The sequence below is a fragment of the Salvelinus namaycush genome, chromosome 29 (genome assembly GCF_016432855.1).
Source record: "Salvelinus namaycush isolate Seneca chromosome 29, SaNama_1.0, whole genome shotgun sequence".
In the NCBI taxonomy this organism is placed as follows: domain Eukaryota; kingdom Metazoa; phylum Chordata; class Actinopteri; order Salmoniformes; family Salmonidae; genus Salvelinus; species Salvelinus namaycush.
Window position 1 is genome coordinate 22,172,660 of NC_052335.1, and position 20,740 is coordinate 22,193,399.

Below are 20,740 nucleotides of genomic sequence, written 5' to 3' on the forward strand. Positions count from 1 at the left end.
TCTTTCCCGTAGCATTGGTAAAACAAATATATAATATTAAGCTCATGGACATTTCAACCAATCGGCTACAGTAAATTATTCAGTTCGAGGATCTCCTTCAGTGTCTTTTATGTTGCTATTTGCTTTACTTTACCTTGGTCAGGTAGCCTAGTAGTCAATACTCACGTGAAATGGGCGGAGTTATTTACAGTAAGCATGGAGGAATTTAGTGAACACGCATCTGTTAATGTCGGAACAAATTTGGCCGGGTATGGTGAGATAGCGCTCCGTAAGCCACGCCCCAGTGGGCAGAGCTAAGCATGGTGGACTGGTTTGATTGTGGGGAAGGCACTAGTAATGTCTGCAGTTTTCGGTTTGGCTATTTGTTTCAAGTGTATTAGTTTACAAATAAATCTCTTTGCCAAAAGTCATCTCTCCCATGTCTTATTCGACTAGTAGTTGTTCTGAAATGTTTAATGCTTGCCTACATTTTACTCCCTCCTCTATAACACACATACATGAATTATTTATTTCGGTTGCCTATCCTGACATGAAGTTTGTTCTATAGAAAGTATGGGTCCGCCGTGGTTCTGTGTAGCCTAGTTATGATAATATAGGCTATTTGAGACCAATGCACTGCAGTTAATTTCGTCTTTGACCTAATAAGTCAAATATCTTTGAGTGTATTTGAGTAGTAAACAGGTAAACAACAACGAGTCCTAGACAGTTTGCAATAGAACATACCAGAGGAGGGCATTGTTTACTAGGCTACTTCAATTATTGGGAACATTTGGTTACCAGCAGTGTTCGGGAATACATTGAGTTTATGACAAAACAGATCAGAGGACACCTTTTCACACAGAGATGTATTTATAGCAGTGAATGTCATGTATTTCTAAGTAGCAGCCATATCAGGCAGGGAAACTAATTGTTCACACTTTGATAGAACATTCAGATTTTACAACTTGACGGTGGCGCTCTTTAGCCTACCTGAATTGTTAGGATGTTCATGTGATCACAACAAAACTACTTATTGGGCTCAAATAGAGATATAATTTTTCTTTGAAAAAATTGGCCTGGCTGAGAAAAGAAGATTCAGTTTTCTGCCTGAGTGTGGCGCCGTTTACAGCAATTTTCTGGATTATCTCGTGACCAGAACAAAACTACCTATTTTACTAGAATTGAAATAAACAGTGTTTCTTTGACAACATGGGCCTGGCTGACATTAACTGTTTTCTCACCTTATTCTCCTTGAGGTGATCCATGGTTGTTGGTTATTTACCAGGTAACAAGAAGTGAAAATGAAACAAGGACTGAAACAATAGACACCTTATTTTACATAACTAGAGATTTAAATAAATGTTGTTTCTTTGAAAAGATGGGCCTGGCTGACATGAAAAATGCATTAAAGGGAAAGGATCCACAGACACACAGGCTGATTATCTTCCTGCACATCTCTTTATTTACCATGCTGGCTGCCATGGTTAACATAAACGCAGGACATTGAATGCTACCTGAATTGACTCAGAAAAGTAACATAAGTAGGCCTACAGTATCACAGCGAGGTCGAACAGGTGTGTGCTAGTTAGATTATCCAGGGTCCACAGCAACACTATTGATTATTCTCTACCTCCAGTGCATGCTCTCTCTAACATTCATCTTTTCTCTGTCTCCCCTTCCGGAGGGCCTGAGGCTCTGGGACCGTGACTGAGGACTCCCTGGCCTGACACCTCGACATGCCTGGCCCAATCCAAGCTGGCCACACTCTACCTGCCTGTTACCATGACGACTTTAGGGTCTTGAATGTGTGCTTTTATACGGCCTATATCTTTGTATTACAGCAGTCAAATAAAGAGTATTGAAAACTGGAAGTGTTTCCCTAATGATTTCCTATGACTGAGGTATTTTGTTAGATATCAGGTATTCCATACCAAGGCTAGATGGGCCTGAATGGCAACAACACCAGACACAAATGCAATGCAACTAATTAATCTCATTGGTACATGACTGTTCAGTCTGTTGAATACTCCATCAATGAAAATATGGATTTGTTGGCTGAATAAAGGTTTTATTAAAACTTCAAAAAGGTTACACACACAATAGGGTACGTTTATAAAATAAAGTAATTGACAGGAAAAGTAATTTACAACATACATTATTGTCACCGCCTCTCCCTTTATTTTGCTTAACTGGGGGAATGGGATGGACAAATGGTTTACAGTAGGCAGGGTGGTGCTCAACAGGCAGAAAGCATCCCAAAGGACGCCCTGTTACTTTTTCCTGTATAATGCATTACTTTTGACCAGAGCCCTATGAGCCCTGGTCAAAATTAGTGCACTGTGTATTGGGAAAATGGTGCCATTTGGGAGACATTCCATCTGTTGATGAAGCCACCTAAAAATCAATGGCTGCATACCAATTATCCATCCCTCGCCTAATGGGTTTCCAAGCATTGGCTTGAGCTACTTTTCGCCATTGTTAAATGGATATGCAGCCAAAGTTAATGGTCACTCACCTTTGAATCATTAGTAAAAAAAAAAGTGTGTTATATAAACAAGCAAATAATTGACACAAGTTGTTACAGTAGTGGGTAAGACATTGGATCCAGAGCTCTATAAGTTAATTATGGACTTTAAAGTAACAAGCAGGAAGCATGTAGAGGGGAGCCAGGTGGGATTTGGCCAAGCACGTCCAGGTGTCAGGCCAGGGTGTCCTCAGTCACGGTCCAAGTGCCCCTCCGGAACGAGAGTCAGAGAAAAATAAAAGTTAAGAGTTAGTGAGAGAATGGCTAAGACTATAGTACACACCACATGCACTGGGGTAGAGAACAATCAAGTGTTGCTGTGGACACTGGATAATCTGACTAACACACACACACCCGTTTCACCTCTATGTGTCACTGTAGGCCTGTTTATGTTACCCTGTCTGATTCAATTCCGTTAGCATTCATTGTCCTGCGTTAACCATGGCAGCCAGCATTGTAAATAAAGAGACATGCAGACAGATAATCAGTCTCTGTCTCTGTGGGTCCCATCCCCTTAATGTATTTTTTATTTCAGCCAGGCCTATGTTTTCAAAGAAATACCATTTAATTCAATCTTGAGTTGAGTAAAATAAGTTGTTTTGTTCTGTTAACCAAATAATACAGAAAATTGCGGTAAACAGCCCCACACATAGACAGAAAGAGGAATGTACTTTTCTCAGCCAGGCCCATCTTTCCAAAGAAAACAATTGAATTCTATCTTTATTGAGCAAAATAAGTAGTTGTGATCACAAGAAAATCCTAACAGTTCAGGTAAAGAGTGCCACAGTCAAGCAGAAAATGTGCACATAAATATGTGTAAAATAATAACCAAGTTTTTGAAGTGTCTGTATATATATACATATATATTTGATGAGTTAAAAACACAGACACTTCAAAAACTTGTTTCTTGAGATTCATTTCTTTATTCGATTGTCCTTTTTGCCATTTATGAATGTATTATTCAATGCATACACTGGTCTCAAATATATTAGCATAACTAGGCTACACAGAACCAAGGCGGACGCATTGTAAAATTAGATACTTATCATATTGAAACGTGTCCCAGTCCAACATGCCTACCTCTGCCCACTGGGGCGTGACTTACAGAGCGCTCTTTGAAATAAGCGCTCTGTATCGTCGTATTCCACCGGATCGAGTTCTCATCACACCGGTTGTAAAGCACCCTACAATTATTGCCTAATTAAAGCACTGGTCTATTCTGACTGGGTAACACAGGTTATTTGATAACTTCTGTGAATTGTTATATGATAATTAAATGTTTTACAGAATAATCTACAAGATCTGTGTAAACGTTTGTAATAACTTTAGTTTTGTAGGGCACCATAACATTAACCGTTTGTCAGGCCCAGAACATTATTGAGACGGCAGTGCATTCATTAATGTACTTGATTGCCTGATTGAAGACTGGTTTGACTGATGTGAATAATTTATCAGATTGTCAAAAGAGCACCAATGGCACCACTCGATTTGAAGCTCTTGATGTTGAGGTTTTACATTATTATGAATAAGTACGTTTAATTCATTTTAACTGGACGAGACATATTACATGTAGCGGTCTCATTCATATTTCCATGTCAGATATGTCACTGATCTCATTGAACCGTAGATCGTATTTTTTATATTAGATGAAATTACTCTACAGATGTGGAACAATTTACTTTTGATTGTGCCACATCGGTTTGTTTTTAAGGCTGTACAAACGTCCGGTTAACTGTATAATTAACTACAGATGATGGCAGTTATAGAGTTGTTATACAAATCTTTGCCTTAGCAAAGACAGTGCAGTTTAGAAACTCCGTGGCCGTTGCATCCAAAGGCAATCCATGCTCAGTGAATGGAGCAAAGTGCTTTTGCGATTTCTGAATTGATTTCGTAATGTTACTTTTCATCGTTGAAACATGGCGATTTCATGGAAACCCAGCTCCAGAGCATATTTAAGCAATAAAGCACGCGGGGATGTGGTATATGGCCAATATACCACGGTTAAGGGCTGTTCTTAGGCACGACGCATCGTAGAGTATATTTTTGCCATTACATTTACTTTTGATAATTAAGTATTAAAACCAAATGATTTAAACTTTTACTAAAGTAGTATTTTTCTGAGTGACTCACTTTTACTTGAGTCATTTTCTATGAAGGTATCTTAACTTTTACCCAAGGATGACAATTGGGTAGTTTTTCCACCACTGTTCCATAGTCTGAGTTACTCCTTGGCTAATGAAAAACACGCCATAGATTTGTCAACTAATCTGGGGTGTATTGATTACGCCGATTCGTTTTGCAACAAACCGTTAACTCCAAATGCTCTTCAAGGTGATGTAGGGCGGCAGGTAGCCTAGCCGTTAGACCAGTAACCGAAACATCTCTGGTTCGAATACCCGAGCCGACACCGTGAAAAATCTGTTGATTTGCCCTTGAGCAAGGCACTTAACCCTAATTTGCTCCACGGATACAGCACAGTAATACTATGACTGACCCAGTAAAACATCACATTTCACTGCACCCATCTGGTATATGTGACAATACAACGTTTGTATTTAGTTTTTATTTGATCAAACTTGTGTTCTTAAACGGAAGTTGTAGTTCATTTCATTCACAAATTGTATGGTTTCAACAGTTGCCATTCTAATCTGAATAGTCTGCAAATTGCCTACACATCAGACAGGTTTAGACATTTTTGCAAATGTATTAAAAATATAAGTACATGCATATTAATTACTTTGGCAATTATTTGATCGCAAAAGTGACCAATCTGATGATATAGTCCAGCTTCTTTCGGATCAGGGCTTTCTTTGGCAGTGGTGTAGTTTTCATGTCATGCTCTGTTTTTTGTGTGTGTGTTCTGTTGTAACCAACTTTTCTGAGACTCCCATTTGGGCCAAGTGACTTTAGTGATGTTGGTGTGAGACAGTGTTTGGGGTGAGAGGGAAGGGAACTAGAATGAAGCAGTCAATGAGGCCAGTCAAGTGCCACCTTTTTTTAAATGAACTATATTTCTGAATCCACTATTGGCTGATCTCACTTGTTTTGGTGAAGTGCAGGTCAGTGTTGGAACCCCCCCATCCAAAGTCAAGCCAATTCCCTGTATTGACATTTACTGAATTTTACACCCCCCTCTGACATCGCTCTATCTTAGCCCTCCCCCCTCACATCCGGTAATCGAGGACCAGCTGGTGTACCTGGTGGTGTACGCCATGGAGCGCTCTGAGACGTAGGAGCAGTTCTACGACGGCAGCACCAGCCAGCTCCTGTGGCAGCACCTCTCCAGCCAGCTCCTGTGGCAGCACCTCTCCAGCCAGCTTATTTTCTTTGTGCTCTTCCAGTTCGCAGCTTCCCACACATGGTGCTCTCGTTTCACCAGAAGGTGGGATGGTGTTGATTGGAACAGAAACACACTTATAGATGTGGACACAGTCAATTGTCCTATTATCTTTAACACTTGTTCTTACTTCATTTTTACCATTAGCGGATGAATAAGCACTTCTGTTCCACACAGTTAGTGTGTGAGACAGAGACCGTAAGACAGACCGTGTCTAAAATGTCTGTCTTGTGTGTGTTGCTCCTCAGCTGGCCGGCCGAGGCCTGATCAAAGGCAGAGACCACCTGATATGATTCCTCCTCCAGTTAATCTCTGGCAGCACCCAGAAGAACGCCCAGGCAGACTTCCTCCCTGTCATGAAGCTGTTCGACCTGCTCTACCCAGAGAAAGAGGTGTGTGTGTGTCAATGACTGTATATATGAATGGACAAAGCCATGGGTCACGTGACTACATCCATTCCTATGTGACTCAATAGCGCACTGAAGCCAAATAAAGTTGGTTAAGATTTAGATGGCAGCCTCCTGAGTGGTGCAGCGGTCTAAGGCATCACTACAGACCCTGGTTCGATCCCAGGCTGTGTCACAGCCGGCCGTGACCGGGAGACCCATGAGGCGGCGCACAATTGTCCCAGCGTCGTCTGGGTTAGGGGAGGGTTTGGCCGGCCGGGATGTCCTTGTCCTCTAGCAACTCCTTGTGGCGGGCCGGGCACCTGCAAGCTGACTTCTGTCGCCAGCTGGATGGTGTTTCCTCCAACACATTGGTGCGACTGACTTCTGCGTTAAGCATGCAGTATGTCAAGAAGCAGTGTGACATGGCAGGGTTGTGTTTTGGGGGACGCAAGGCTCTCGACCTTCGCCTCTCCGAGTCCGTAGGGGAGTTGCAGCGATGGCAACTACCAATTGGGGAGAAAAAGTACCAAAAAAATAAGCAAAATATTATTAAGATGGTGTGTCATGGAGACATAACATAGCAGTTTGAGCTACTCCAGGAAGTGACGTTGCAGGCTAGCTCGGTGCTGCCCCCTCTCATTGAGTAACTCAAGCTGAAGGCCGACCGGGGTACTGCAGGCTGCCATGAACAACTAAATTGTCCTGCCATGAACAACTATACAGTTCTGTGTGCGATTTATACAATTATCGGTTCAAGGTCATACATCTAGAATCAATAATTTTCTTGAAAAAAATATTTTTGTGACACAAAGATTGCAATTTTTCCATTCCTAATAATGGGGGATCCTGTTTTCTGCAAACCAGGCCTGCAGTACCACGGTCGGCCTTGAACTTCCGTGGCTTCAATGAGAAGGGCCAGTCATTCTCCCCTGGTATGTGTATGTCTACCGGTGTAAAGGTTAGCATGCTCACTGTATCTAGAGGGGAGATCATGGAGTAGGTCTATACAGTAGCATTGCCCCCTGTGTATCTGTGTGGTAGCTCAAGTAAGAAGTGACTGTGCTGCCATCAGAGCTCAGAGGGCCTGTTATTTCAGTTTCCTCCATCTGTCTGAGCAGCCCTGCAGGAACCAGGATCCTCCACTTTGAGCCTAACTACATCTGGAGCTGCCGTATCCAAGGGGACGCAATTAAGGCATCTGCAGCCCCATCTCCATCAATTAACTCCCAGCCAAATCTTGCATTAGCATGCAAATACTGAATCTGTGTACTAACGCTGCACTAACACACACACTCATGGTTGACTCGTACAGCTTATCCCGGAGCTAAGTGGTTATTTATTAGCTTTTGACCAATGATGATACAGCAAATTGTGAATGAATGAGTAACGTGTTTCAATGAGATAATAATGCATTATACTAGTCCGGTTCTAAAGCTATTTACTTGGTGTCTACTTTGTTTACAAGACATTGTTATGAATTTAGGATTTATTGAAGACGATTTATTTAAGGTTTTATTGGGATTGCTAAAGACATTGTGATGTGTGTATTTCTACAGTGCATCCCGGTGCCGGACATCAGCAAGCCCCAGTCGACCCATGCCAGATCCGCATTTCCCACTCCCTCAAGCTGCACCATGAGTAAGAGGCTGTCTCCTCCACCTTATAGAACAATAGGCCCTTAATACCAGCTCTTATCTGTCATGCTGTCTACTAGGAAGCTCAGATGAATACACTTACATATAAGGTGTCCACATGCTTCCCATCCGAAACAGTTCGGAATAGTTCATGCATAGATTATGATGACATTTTGTGACATTTTGGTCTTCGGCAAGGGTTTTTCCGGGTGTTAGTGCACACCAAAAAAATTCTCAAGACAACCCGAAGTCGGTAGTCTGTAGCCGAAGTCTACGCCCCTTCGCTGGTGATTGGTCAACAGAATGGATTCTTCAATTAAGTGTTTGTTGTCATTCAGCGAGAGATGAATCGTTTTCATGCACAATTTTTCACTTGAGAATACTGCAACAAACATCTTAATGTAAAATTGTGCGATTAAGATCGACAAAACGTCAAAATGAATGACAGATTTCTTGATTAATTCTGACTATTTTGAGGAAGTATGCTGGCTATGGCGTCTCACGATGGACAAACAGTACTATTGCCACATTTTGTTATTGTTTTTCAAGCTAAAGTTTTTTAAAGGGAGTATGCGAGCACAGTCGTTTGGTAGGCGCCAGCTGAACCGAAGCATGCAGAAGGCTTTAGGCAGTCAGTCTAAAAGTATTACAGTGGTCAGTGGTCACCAACGTGCAGTGTAACTCACAGATGCATGATTTTTGATCCCTTGAGTTTGAGATAAAAGCAACATCTCAAATCTGTGATTCAATTGCATTTAAACGACTTGCCTCATATTGAACTCTACCTGTCCTTGTGGGTTTAGGTTTCTCCAGCAGAGCCTGAGGAACAAGTCCCTGGGGATGACGGTTTATAAGATCGCCTTGCTGTGTGATGCCTACTCCACTAACTCAGAGTGCTTCACTCTGCCCATGGACATGCTGGTGGAGACTATCTATGGCAACGGCAGCATGCGCATAACCTTACCTGGCACCAACTGTACCGCATCAGGCTCCGTCACACCACTACCCATGAATCCCCTGGACTCTCTCACTGTCCACGCCAGGATGAGGTGAGCTATACCTACCATAGAGATAGATACAGATACCATATATGTCCATTATCCCTACAACCACTACTACTGTTCTGCTCACAGGATAATACAGCAACATAAACAGTAATGATTAATTTACACTGAACAAAAATAAACGTGTAACGGATGTGAAATGGCTAGTTAGTTAGCGGTGCTGCGCGCTAATAGCATTTCAATCGGTGACGCCACTCGCTTTGAGGCCCTGAAGTAGTGGTTCCCCTTGCTCTGCAAGGGCCGCGGCTTTTGTGGAGCGATGGGTAACGATGCTTCGTGGGTGACTGTTGTTGATGTGTGCAGAGGGTCCTTGGTTCGCGCCCGTGTCGGGGTGAGGGGACGGACTAAAGTTAAACTGTTACAAACGCAACATGTAAAGTGTTGGTCCCATGTTTCATGAGCTGAAATATAAGATCCCACAGATATTCCATATGCACAAAAAGGATATTTCTCAAAAATGTTGTGCACACATTTGTTTACATCTTTGTTAGTGAGATTTTCTCCTTTGCTAAGATAATCCATCCACCTGACAGGTGTGGCATATCAAGAACCTGATTAAACAGCATGATCATTACACAGGTGCGCCTTGTGCTGGGGACAATAAAAGGACACTAAAATGTGCAGTTTTGTCACACAATACAATGCCACAGATGTCTCAAGTTTTGAGGGAGTGTGCAATTGGCATGCTGACTGCAGGAATGTCCACTAGAGCTGTTTCCATAAGCCGCCTCCGACGTTGTTTTAGAGAATTTGACAGTAGGTTCAACTGCAGACCATGTGTAACCAGGCCAGTCCAGTACCTCCACATCGGGCTTCTTCACCTGCGGGATTGTCTGAGACAAGCCACCCGGACAGCTGAGGAAACTGTTTGCACAACCAAAGAATTTCTGCATAAACTGTCAGAAACCGTCTCAGGGAAGCGCATCTGCGTGACCATTGTCCTCACCAGGGTATTGACCTGACTGCAGTTTGGCGTCGTAACATCATACTTCATTTACAAAAATATAAATGCAACATGTAAAGTGTCGGTCCCATGTTTCTTGAGCTGAAATAAAATATCCCAGAAATGTTCCATACGCACAAAAAGCGTGTTCCTCTCAAATTTTGTGCACAAATTTGTTTACATCCCCGTTAGTGAGCATTTCTCCTTTGAGATGAATATCTGTATTCCCAGTCATGTGAAATCCATAGATTAGGGCCTAATGAATTTATTTCAATTCACTGATTTCCTTACATGAACTGTAACTCAGTGAAATTGTTGAAATTGTTGCGTTTATTTGTGGTCAGTGTAGTTAGAGCTCTTAATAGGGGTTATTGAAGTAAAAATGGAATATCCTCAGCCTACGAGAGGCTTACAGGAAGACTTGAGGATGCATCCTATGATGTTTTAAATTAAGTAAAAAAATACCCTGCTTGAAATGCTGTGGTAAAAAATAATCTCCTTAAAAATAGTCATTTGGATCCTTGTCGTGTTTTTTTTAATGACATGCCATGTCAATTTATTCACATTAATACTGCCCTATTTAAAACGGAATGAGGTTTAAATAATGAGTTTATATTTAAACATAACATTTACACGTTGTCGTCATTTCACCTCAATCAGTTCAGTGTAGCCCAGTGTGTATGAAATGACATTTCTCTGTGCTACATCACAAAAAACAGATGAGCATGTTGAAGCATGACGTCTTCCTCCCTCTCTTGTTGATCACGGTTGTATTTTCCCTGCTGTTAGTTGCCATTTAGAACTGAGGATAGAAGGTGGTTGTGGTGATGAGTTTAAACAACATATATCCATTTCAACCTAAAAGCTATTTTTACAGAGATGAGTGGGCTCTTCTTTAAGTCATGAAAAATATGCTCTGTCGGCTTTGCAGAGGATTCAGTGCTTATTGATTTTACAATAAAAAGCCATCTGCAATTTCTAAGCTAATAATGCCTCGAACATTCAGCTGTTTTCTGCAAATACCAACACTTGCATATGCAGTATTCTGACAGTTTAGTGATCAAAGCCTATTAAAAAAGGTAAGTAAATACTCAATAAATAAATAAAACCGGACTAAATGTCCCGTCTAATTTCACTCCAGCCTCATCAACAGCATCGCCACGCGGGTGATCAAGTTTGCCCACGCCAAGTCCAGCATTGCCCTGGCCCCAGTCCTGGTGGAGAACTACAGCAGACTGCTGGTCTACATGGAGATAGAGTCCCTGGGCATCAAGGCATTCATCAGTAAGTCCTGGGCTGTGTTCAGCAGGGCACAACGTTGTGGAACGTTCAAATAAAACATTATGTAGAACAAACATGCCTTTCACTGTAGAAAAATAAGTCGCGTCAGATCTAGCGCGGACATTTGGGTCTGCTATGTTGCAAATCAAATTAAGCTTCATTTATACAGCACATTTCAGACATGGAATGCAATGCAATTTGCTTTACAGGAAAAAAATAACAAAACAATGAAAATAAAAGCTGAAATATTTACCTCACCACAAACCTAAGATACAAAACAAAAGAATGACAAACTGAATAACTCATCTTTGACTCATCTGTCCATAGAACATTCTTCGAAGAGTCTTCCAGGTGCTTTTTGGCAAACTTGCGTCAACTATTTATTTTTTATTTATTTTTTAATCTTTTTTTTTCTTTTAGGGGTGGATGAGCTTAATATTGCGGAAAGAATGTTGCTTCCAATGTAATTGTCTGCATCATTTCCAATCCCCCATATTTTTTGGGGTAAATATATATATCCATACACGTATGCATACATATACACATATATACATACACATACCTATATAGACATACATACTTTTTTAAAGAATATACCTTTATTATTATTCCCCGCAAACCCTACCACCGATCCCCCAATTGGAGTAAACTGATAAACATTTCTGTTTTTACCTTCAATTTATACATCTTATACACATTTTACAGACACAGTCTACTTTATAATAGTTCTCTCTTGTTTGTTCTTAGTCCTTCCTCTATTTCTGTTGTCCATCCAGTTTGATTTCCACTTGTAACTGTGCTATTTCACAAAAGCTCCACACCTATACACATTTCACAGATCCCGTATGCCCTACATTGTTTATCTTGTTATTAGTCCCACCCTTCAGCTCCACTCAACCCTTCCCATCTATCTTCCAACATCATCCATTTCGGATTTTTATTTGCCATATATTTTTCAACTGTGCTGTGATGCTTCACAAAAGATTTGAATCTTCCTATTCTCATAGCTTCCACGGATTGTAAATTAAAAATAAACATTTTTGCTAAAATAATTATTATATTATTGATTGATTGACTATGGCTTTTCAAATCCCCCAGTATTGCTATCTGTAGCGTTAGTTCTACGCAAATGTTGCAATTCTTCAGCCATTCCTGGACCTGTGACCAAAAACGAGCTAAATACGGCCAATACCAAAATAAATGATCTAATGACTCTGCCTCCTCACAGCAGAATCTGCAGAGCTGGGAAGAGTCAACTTTTTAGACAAGATTGGTTTTCACCAGACATAAAGGGACCTAACACTGCATTCCACAGTAAGAACCTCATACCAACGGTCAAGCGTGGTGGTGGTAGTATGATGGTTTGGGGACGCTTTGGTGCCTCAGGACCTGGAATACTTGTCTTAATAGAAGGAACCATGAATTTTGCTCTGAATCAGAGAATTCTACAGAAGAATGGCAGGCCATCCATTTATGAGCTGAAGCTGAAGCACAGCTAGGTCATGCAGCAAGACAATGATCCAAAACACACAATCAAATCTACATGAAAATTGTTAAAAAGCAACAGATTTGAGGTTTTGGAATGGCCTAGTCAAAGTCCAGACCTAACCCCAATTGAGATGTTGTGGCAAGACTTGAAAGAGCAGTTCATGCTTGAAAACCCACAAATGTTGCTGAGCTAAAGCAGTTCTGCATGCAAGAGTAGGCCAAAATTCCTCCACAGTGATGTGAGAGACTGATCAACAACTACAGTAAGCATTTGGTTGCAGTCATTGCAGCTGAATGTGGCACAACTAGTTATTGAGTGTAAGGGGGCAATTACTTTTTCACACAGGGGCATTGGGTGTTGCATAACTTTGTTATTTTATTTATTTATTTAAGTATACATTTATTTTCGTTATCTCAGGTTCCCTTTATCTAATATTAGGTTTTGGTTGAGGATCTGATAACATAGAGCAAATCAGTAAGGGGGCAAATACTTTCTCACAGCACTGCATTTGGAAAGTATTCAGACCCCTTGACTTTTTCTACATTTTGTTACATTACAGGCTTATTGTTTTTCCTCCTCAATCCACACACAATACCCCATAATGACAAGCAAAAACAGGTTTTAAAAAAACTGATGTCTTGGCTGTGTGCTTAGGGTCATTGTCTTTTTGGAAGGTGAACCTTCGCCCAAGTACGAGGTCCTGAGCGCTCTGGAGAAGGTTTTCATCAAGGTTTTCATCAACTTTACCACGTTCATCTTTTCCTCGATCCTGACTAGTTTCACAGTCCCTGCCGCTGAAAAACATCCCCACAGCATGGTGCTGCCACCACAATGCTTCACCATAGGGATGGTGCCATGATTCCAACAGACGTGACGCTTGGCATTCAGGCCAAATAGTTCAATCTTGGTTTCATCAGACCAGAGAATCTTGTTTCTCATAGTCTGACAGTCCTTTAGGTGCGTTTTGGCAAACTCCAAGCGGGCTGTCATGTGCCTTTTACTGAGGAGTGGCTTCTGTCTGACCACTCTACCATAAAGGCCTGATTGGTGGAGTGCTGCAGAGATGGTTGTCCTTCTGGAAGGTTCTACCATCTCTACAGAGGAACTCTACAGCTCTGTCAGAGTGACCATCATGTTCTTGGTCACCTCCCTGACCAAGGCCCTTCTTCCTTGTTTGCTCAGTTTGGCCTGGGGGCCAGCTCTAGGAAGAGTCTTTGTGGTTCCAAACTTTTTTCCATTTAAGAATGATGGAAGCCACTGTGTTCTTGGGGATCGTCAATGCTGCAGAAAGTTTTTGCTACCCTTCCCCAGATCTGTGCCTCGACTCAATCCTGTCTCAGAGCTCTACGGACAATTCCTTTGATCTCATGGCTTAGTTTTTGTTCTGACATACACTGTCAACTGTGGGACCTTATATAGACAGGTGTGTGCCTTTCCAAATTATGTTCAAAGAATTGAATTTAACAAAAGGTGGACTCTAATCAAGTTGTAGAAACATCAAGGATGATCAATGGAAACAGGATGCACCTGAGTGCAATTTCGAGTCTCACAGCAAAGGATCGGAATACTTATGTAAAGAAGGTATCTGTATAAAAAAAAATATATACATCTGCAAAAAATGTGAAAAACCTGTTTTCACTTTGTAATTATGGGGTACTGTATGTAGATTGAGGATTTGTTTAATATTTCATCCATTTTAGAGTAAGGCTGTAACATAACAAAATATGGAAAAAGTTTCCGAAGGCACTGTATGTATGTATGTATGTGTGTGTACAGTTGAAGTCGGAAGTTTACATACACTTAGGTTGGAGTCATTAAAACTTGTTTTTCAACCACTCCACACATTTCTTGTTAACAAACTATAGTTTTGGCAAGTCGGTTAGGACATCTACTTTGTGCATGACACAAGTCATTTTTCCAACAATTGTTTACAGACAAATTATTTCACTTAATCACAATTCCAGTGGGTCAGAAGTTTACATACACTAAGTTGACTGTGTCTTTAAACAGCTTGGAAAATTCCAGAAAAGGATGTCATGGCTTTAGAAGCTTATGATAGGCTAATTGACATCATTTGAGTCAATTGGAGGTGTACCTGTGGATGTATTTCAAGGCCTACCTTCAAACTCAGTGTCTCTTTGCTTGACATCATGGGAAAATCAAAAGAAATCAGCCAAGACCTCAGAAAAACATTGTAGACCTCCACAAGTCTGGTTCATCCTTGGGAGAAATTTCCAAATGTCTGAAGGTACCACGTTCATCTGTACAAACAATAGTACGCAAGTATAAACACCATGGGACCACGCAGCCGTCATACCGCTCAGGAAGGAGACGCGTTCTGTCTCCTAGAGATTAACATACTTTGGTGCGAAAAGTGCAAATCAATCCTAGAACAACAGCAAAGGACCTTGTGAAGATGCTGGAGGAAACAGGTACAAAAGTGTCTATATCCACAGTAAAACGAGTCCTAAATTGACATAACCTGAAAGGCCGCTCAGCAAGGAAGAAGCCACTGCTCCAGAACCGCCATAAAAAAGCCAGACCACGGTTTGCAACTGCACATGGGGACAAAGATCCTACTTTTTGGAGAAATGTCCTCTTGTCTGATGAAACAAAAATAGAACTGTTTGGCCATAATGACCATCGTTATGTTTGGAGGAAAAAGGGGGCCGCTTGCAAGCCGAAGAACACCATCCCAACCGTGAAGCACGGGGGTGGCAGCATCATGTTGTGGGGGTACATTGCTGCAGGAGGGACAGGTGCACTTCACAAAATAGATGGCATCATGAGGCAGGAAAATTATGTGGATATATTGAAGCAACATCTCAAGACATCAGTCAGGAAGTTAAAGCTTGGTCGCAAAGGGATCTTCCAAATGGACAATGACCCCAAGCATACTTCCAAAGTTGTGGCAAAATGGCTTCAGGACAACAAAGTCAAGGTATTGGAGTGGCCATCACAAAGTCCTGACCTCAATCCTATAGAAAATTTGTGGGCAGAACTGAAAAAGTGTGTGCAAGTAAGGAGGCCTACAAACCTGACTCAGTTACACCAGCTGTGTCAGGAGGAATGGGCCAAAATTCACCCAACTTATTGTGGGAAGCTTGTGGAATGTTACCCGAAACGTTTGACCCAAGTTAAACAATTGAAAGGCAATGCTGCCAAATACTAATTGAGAGTATGTAAACTTCTGACCCACTGCGAATGTGATGAAAGAAGTAAAAGCTGAAATAAATCATTCTCTCTACTATTATTCTGACATTCACATTCTTAAAATAAAGTGGTGATCCTAACTGACCTATGACATGGAATTTTTACTCGGATTAAATGTCAAGAATTGTGAAAAACTGAGTTTAAATGTATTTGGCTAAGGTGTATGTAAACTTCCGACTTCAACTGTATATACAGTACCAATCAAAGGTTTGGACACACCTACTCGTTCAAGTTTTTTGTTTTTTTTTGACTATTTTCTACATTGTAGAATAATATTGAAGACATCAAAACTATGAAATAACACATAGAATCATGTAGTAACCAAAAAAGTGTTAAACAAATATCTGTTATATTTGAGATTCTTCAAAGTCTCCACCCTTTGCCTTGATGACAGCTTTGCACACTTTTGTTATTCTCTCAACCAGCTTCACCTAGAATGCTTTTCCAACAGTCTTGAAGGAGTTCGCACATATGCTGAACACTTGTTGGCTGCTTTTCCTTAACTCTTCGGTCCAACTAATCCCAAACCATCTCAATTGGGTTGAGATCGGGTGATTGTGGAGGCCAGGTCATCTGATGCAGCACTCCATCACTCCCCTTATTGGTCAAATAGCCCTTACACAGCTTGGAGGTGTTGGGTCATTGTCCTGTTGAAAAACAAATGATAGTCCCACTAAGTGCAAACCAGATGGGATGGCGTATCACTGCAGAAAGCTGTGGTAAGTGAGTCTTGAATTCTAAATAAATCCCCGTGTCACCAGCTAAGCATTCTAACACCATCACACCTCCTTCTCCATGCTTCACGGTGGGAACCACACATGCGGAAATCATCCATTCACCTACTCTGCATCTCACAAAGAAATGGCGGTTGGAACTAAAAATCTCAAATTTGGACTCATCAGATCAAAGGACAGATTTCCACCGGTCTAATATCCATTGCTCGTGTTTCTTGGCCCAAGCAAGTCTCTTCTTCTTATTGGTGTCCGTTAGTAGTGGTTTCTTTGCAGCAATTCAACCATGAAAGCCGGATTCACGCAATCTCCTTTGAATAGTTGATGTTGAGATATGTGTGTTACTTGAACTCTGAAGCATTTATTTGGGCTACAGTTTCTGAGGCTGTTAACTCTAATGAACTTATCCTTTGCAGCAGAGGTAACTCTGGGTCTTCCTTTCCTGTGGCGGTCCTCATGAGATCCAGTTTCATCATAGTGTTTGATGGTTTTAGCGACTGCACGTGAAGAAACTTTCAACGTTCTTAATTTTCCATATTGACTGACCTTCATGTCTTAAAGTAATGATTGGCTGTCGTTTCTCTTTGCTTTTTTGAGCTGTTCTTGCCATAATATGGACTTGGTCTTTTACCAAATAAGGCTATCACCCCTACCTTGTCACAACACAAGTGATTGGCTCAAACGCAGTAAGAAGGAAAGAAATGCCACAAATTAACTTTTAACAAGGCACACATGTTAATTGAAATGCATTCCAGGTGATTTCCTCATGAAGCTGGTTGAGAGAATGCCAAGAGTGTGCAGAGCTTTCATCAAGGCAAAGGGTGGCTACACTTTTTTGGTGACTACATGATTCCATATGTGTTATTTCATAGCTTTGATGTATTCACTATTATTCTACAATGTAGAAAATAGTAAAATAAAGAAAACCCCTTGAATGAGTAGGTGTCCAAACTTTTGACTGGTACTGTATGTATATTTACAAAACATATATGATGGATTGGAGATGATACAGACAATTACATTAATGGAAGCTATAATATATCTGCCAGATTAAAGTTGATCTACCTCCTAAAAATAAATCAATAATAATTGTATTCAACCACTTTATGGCAAGCCTAAATAAGTTCAGGAGTAAAAATGTGCTTAACAAGTCGCATCACTCTGTGTGCAATTAGTGTTTAACATGATTTTTGAATGACTACTTCATCTCTCTACCCCACACATACAATTATCTGTAAGGTCCCTTGGTCGAGCAGTGAATTTCAAACACAGATTCAACCACGAAGACCAGGGAGGTCTTCCAATGTCTCGCAAAGAATGATTCCTATTGGTAGACATAAAAGCAGACATCGATTATCCCTTTGAGCATGGTGAAGTTATTAATTACACTTTGGATAGAGTATCAATACACCCAGTCACTAGAAAGATACAGGCGTCCTTCATAACTAATTTGCCGGAGAGGAAGGAAACCGCTCAGGGATTTCACCATGAGGCCAATGGTGACTTTAAAACAGTTACAGAGTTTAATGGCTGTGATAGGAGATACCTGAGGGTGGAGCAACAACATTGTAGTTACTCCACAATCCTAACTTAAATGACAGAGTGTAAAGAAATAAGCATGTACAGAATATAAATATTCCAAAACATGCATCCTGTTACAAGGCACGAAAGTAAAACTTTAAAAAATGTGGCAAAGAAATTAAAGTTATGGCCTGAATAAAAAATGTTTTGTTTGGGGCAAATCCAAGAACACACATCACTGAGTACCACTCTTCAAATTTTCAAGCATGGCTGTGGCTGCATCATGTTATGGGTATGCTTGTCATCGGCAAGGAATAGGGAGTTTTTTAAATAAAAATAAACAGAATAGAGCTAAGCACAGGCAAAATCCTAGAGGAAACCTGGGAGTCTATTTTCCAACAGGCACTTGGAGACAAAATCACCTTTCAGCAGGACAATCTAAAACACAAGACCAAATATACACTGGAGTTGCTTGCCAAAACAACATTGAATGTTCCTGAGTGGCCTAATTACTTGAAAATGGCTGTCTAGCAAAGATCAACAACCAACTTGACAAAGCTTGAAGAATTAGAAAAATAATAAATGTACAATATGTGTGCAAAGCTCTTAGACTCAAATCAAATGTTATTTGTCAAATGCACTGAATACAACAGGTGTAGATCTTACCGTGAAATACTTACGAGCCCATAACCAACAATCTAGTTCAAGACTTACCCATCAAGACTCACAGCTGTAATCACTGCCAAAGGTGATTCTGACATGTATTGACTCAGGGGTGTGAATGCTTATGTAAATTAGACATTTCTGTATTTAATTTTCAATAAATTAGCAAAAATGTCTAAAAACAAGTTTTCACTTTGTTATTATGGGGTATTTTGTGTAGATGTGTACGAATTTTTTATTTTTTTAATCCATTTAGAATTCAGGCTGTAACACATTTTTGGGGGGAATAAGTCAAGGGGTATGAATACTTTCTGAAGGCACTGTATGAATAACAGATGGCTCAATATAATGTTCTAACTATAACAACATGATGTCCTGTTTTACAAGGCCAGCCCCTGCCCAACGTGTTCCGGTCCCACGCCTGGGGCATCCTTCACACTCTGCTGGAGAAGTTCAGCTACCATATGCACTACATCTAGCCCCACGACCGCGTCCAGCTGCTCAGCCACCTGCACTCGCTGGCCGCTGTGCCCCAGACCAACCAGAGCCAGCTTCACCTTTGGTCAGTAACCACAGGATCAGGCACAGTCAGCCCCTATTTGTAGGGCCAGGAGTTTTTTGACCAGCTTTGTAAGGGCCAGTAGTTTTTCCCTGACTCATTACAATAATGCTGACAGATACTTCAGACTGGGAAGGATTTGGTACTAGTCTATACTCTGAGGTCAAGTCAGTGCAAGCCAAGGTGTTATACAGCAGTGTCTTAAAATGAGAAGGTGAATGATGTGCTATTGAAGTAATTAGGTAAGAACATTCCTTAGAAACACCGGAATGGGTCAGCGCTTTGCAAATACGCTTTTATATAACTACTAGCTTTTATAATCACATAAAAGTAACCTTTTTGTCTGTTTCTGTGTCCTCAGTGTTGAGAGCACAGCCCTGAGGTTGATCACAGCGTTGGGGAGTTCAGAGGTTCAGCCTCAGTTCACCTGCTTCCTTAGTGACCCCAAAACAGTGCTGTCAGCTGAATATGAGGAGCTCAACCGTGCCCTCATCCTCACTCTGGTCAAAGCCACCCACATGACATGTATGCCTTTATCTAATGTTAGTTCAACATTTAACACGTTTCTGATAAAGGCTGTGAAACTCATTATAGGTCAGTGTTTAACGCTAACTAGTAGGTTAGCGTTTAGAAAATGTTCTCCAAACCCAGTGTTACTCACATTTTTTTGTAAGGGGGCCACTTTGGGTTGAGACAGTCATTCAGTCATTTAATTTGTTGTACTTTTTCTTCCAATATTATCAATTGTCAATTCAGAGCAAATTCAGAGCAATAGAGCACATGCAATTGATTTGTTGTACAGTACATCACAAATATATACATACACACATCAAATAGGCTACATCACATGTATAAGACCCATATTAAGGGTTACCTCAGTAGTTGGATGAGTGAAAATGTCCATTCTGCTCCTTGACTGAATTCATTCTAAATGTATAGTCTGTTGTTGCTGTCCTTGTGAGGCAATCCAGGTGTGCATTGGTAAGTCTGTTTCTCTGCTTTTGTTTCAATGTTCATTGTTGAGTCCCTTCTCCTTTTCTCACATGTTTGGGGCGCAGTCAGTGCACACAGATGCCACATTTGACCAGTCAATATTATTATCAGCAGAAAATGTAACAAGGGTTTTCAGAATATCCTCTCCTTGTGTTTGTCCCTGAAGGGGCAGTAAACATAAAAGTCCCTCTATGAACGACTTGTTTTGAGGAAAGCAGAACCAAACATAATTGGGCAATGTCACTTACATCAGTGCTTTCGTCAAGCGCCATACTAAAACACGGCGCCACGGATATGTCAGTAGTCGGTTGCTTACCGATGTCTTCTATGCGTCTTGTTATGGTCGAGTCTGAGAGTTGCAGTCCCTTAATTTGCTTTAAAATAGCTTTCTTGTTTGTGAAATCAGCATACAATATT

General features: G+C 40.9%; 1 pseudogene; it reads left to right on the top strand.

Moving 5' to 3' along the window:
• Nucleotides 1-5,631: 5,631 nt before the first annotated feature.
• Nucleotides 5,632-20,740, top strand: part of LOC120024006 — a 47,105-nt pseudogene continuing 31,996 nt past the window's right edge.